Source organism: Leptopilina heterotoma, unplaced genomic scaffold (assembly GCF_015476425.1).
Source record: "Leptopilina heterotoma isolate Lh14 unplaced genomic scaffold, ASM1547642v1 Lhet_92, whole genome shotgun sequence".
NCBI lineage: Eukaryota > Metazoa > Arthropoda > Insecta > Hymenoptera > Figitidae > Leptopilina > Leptopilina heterotoma.
In genome coordinates, this window is record NW_025111199.1 from 1,245,001 (window position 1) to 1,247,500 (window position 2,500).

General features: G+C 44.1%; 1 non-coding gene across 1 annotated transcript; it reads left to right on the forward strand.

The window, feature by feature from the left end:
* Positions 1-496: 496 nt before the first annotated feature.
* LOC122512042 lies at positions 497-2,413 on the forward strand. The gene has a single exon (XR_006302590.1). It is a non-coding gene; the product is annotated as a small subunit ribosomal RNA (ribosomal RNA).
* Positions 2,414-2,500: the final 87 nt, after the last annotated feature.

A 2,500-nucleotide genomic window follows, 5' to 3' on the forward strand; every position in this document is an offset into this window, starting at 1 on the left:
TGAAAATAATTTTATACTTATACAACAGAGCATCGACTCACTCGATTCCGAGCGAGAATAAGTTGAAAATAAAATTTTTAACGAAAAAATGTCTAAAGACATTAACAAGACGACTTTTTCAAAGTCTAACGATGGGTATATAAAATTTATATATCTTGTATATAATATATTTGAGAGTACGTTTTGAAATGTACAAAGAACGGATTTCGAGTCAAAATATATAAAATGAGGGCGACTCAATTTGTAAATGTTAAACGAATGCCCTTATATAAAAAAACAAAAATATATAAGGAGAGCAGTTATAAAAATATATATTAAATATATGTTGTATGTGAGGTCTCATCGTTTAGAACAAAATGTTTCTTTCGATGTTTAAAAGACCCTCTTCATATTATATATTTTTTTTATACTCTCTTACTCAATATTTATAAAAAGAAGCTTGAGTGTTCTGAGAGTGTATTATTTTATAATATTACTTGAAAGATATATTCAAAGCTCCCTGGTTGATCCTGCCAGTAGTCATATGCTTGTCTCAAAGATTAAGCCATGCATGTCTAAGTGCATGCCATATTAAGGTAAAACCGCGAATGGCTCATTAAATCAGTTATGGTTCCTTAGATCGTACCCACATTTACTTGGATAACTGTGGTAATTCTAGAGCTAATACATGCAAACCAGAGTTCCGACCAGAGATGGAAGGAACGCTTTTATTAGATCAAAACCAATCGGTGGCGGGCTTTGCTCGTCCACCGTTTACTTTGGTGACTCTGAATAACTTTGTGCTGATCGCACGGTCTCGCACCGGCGACGCATCTTTCAAATGTCTGCCTTATCAACTGTCGATGGTAGGTTCTGCGCCTACCATGGTTGTAACGGGTAACGGGGAATCAGGGTTCGATTCCGGAGAGGGAGCCTGAGAAACGGCTACCACATCCAAGGAAGGCAGCAGGCGCGCAAATTACCCACTCCCGGCACGGGGAGGTAGTGACGAAAAATAACGATACGGGACTCATCCGAGGCCCCGTAATCGGAATGAGTACACTTTAAATCCTTTAACGAGGATCAATTGGAGGGCAAGTCTGGTGCCAGCAGCCGCGGTAATTCCAGCTCCAATAGCGTATATTAAAGTTGTTGCGGTTAAAAAGCTCGTAGTTGAATCTGTGTCGCACGCTGTCGGTTCGCCGCTCGCGGTGTTTAACTGACATGCTCGTGAGACGTCCTACCGTTGGGCTTAGCTCCTTCGGGGGCGGTCCAACTAATATCCCATCGCGGTGCTCTTTATCGAGTGTCGAGGTGGGCCGGTACGTTTACTTTGAACAAATTAGAGTGCTTAAAGCAGGCTATCATTTGCCTGAATATTCTGTGCATGGAATAATGGAATAGGACCTCGGTTCTATTTTGTTGGTTTTAAGAAACCCGAGGTAATGATTAATAGGGACAGATGGGGGCATTCGTATTGCGACGTTAGAGGTGAAATTCTTGGATCGTCGCAAGACGGACAGAAGCGAAAGCATTTGCCAAAAGTGTTTTCATTAATCAAGAACGAAAGTTAGAGGTTCGAAGGCGATCAGATACCGCCCTAGTTCTAACCATAAACGATGCCAGCTAGCGATCCGCCGAAGTTCCTCCGATGACTCGGCGGGCAGCTTCCGGGAAACCAAAGCTTTTGGGTTCCGGGGGAAGTATGGTTGCAAAGCTGAAACTTAAAGGAATTAACGGAAGGGCACCACCAGGAGTGGAGCCTGCGGCTTAATTTGACTCAACACGGGAAACCTCACCAGGCCCGGACACCGGAAGGATTGACAGATTGAGAGCTCTTTCTTGATTCGGTGGGTGGTGGTGCATGGCCGTTCTTAGTTGGTGGAGCGATTTGTCTGGTTAATTCCGATAACGAACGAGACTCTAGCCTGCTAAATAGGCGTACCTTATGGTATCTTGAAGGCCCCCGGCTTCGGTCGGTGGGTTTTTACTACCAACGTACAAATAAATCTTCTTAGAGGGACAGGCGGCTTCTAGCCGCACGAGATTGAGCAATAACAGGTCTGTGATGCCCTTAGATGTTCTGGGCCGCACGCGCGCTACACTGAAGGAATCAGCGTGTCTTCCCTGGCCGAAAGGCCCGGGTAACCCGCTGAACCTCGTTCGTGCTAGGGATTGGGGCTTGCAATTATTCCCCATGAACGAGGAATTCCCAGTAAGCGCGAGTCATAAGCTCGCGTTGATTACGTCCCTGCCCTTTGTACACACCGCCCGTCGCTACTACCGATTGAATGATTTAGTGAGGTCTTCGGACTGGTGCGCGGCAGTGTTTCGGCATTGCCGGTGTTGCCGGGAAGATGACCAAACTTGATCATTTAGAGGAAGTAAAAGTCGTAACAAGGTTTCCGTAGGTGAACCTGCGGAAGGATCATTAACGTATTACAGTTAAAATGTATGCTCTACGAAGCATCGTCTGTTTTACTTAATAAAATTTATAGATACATATTTTATTGTATGTAAT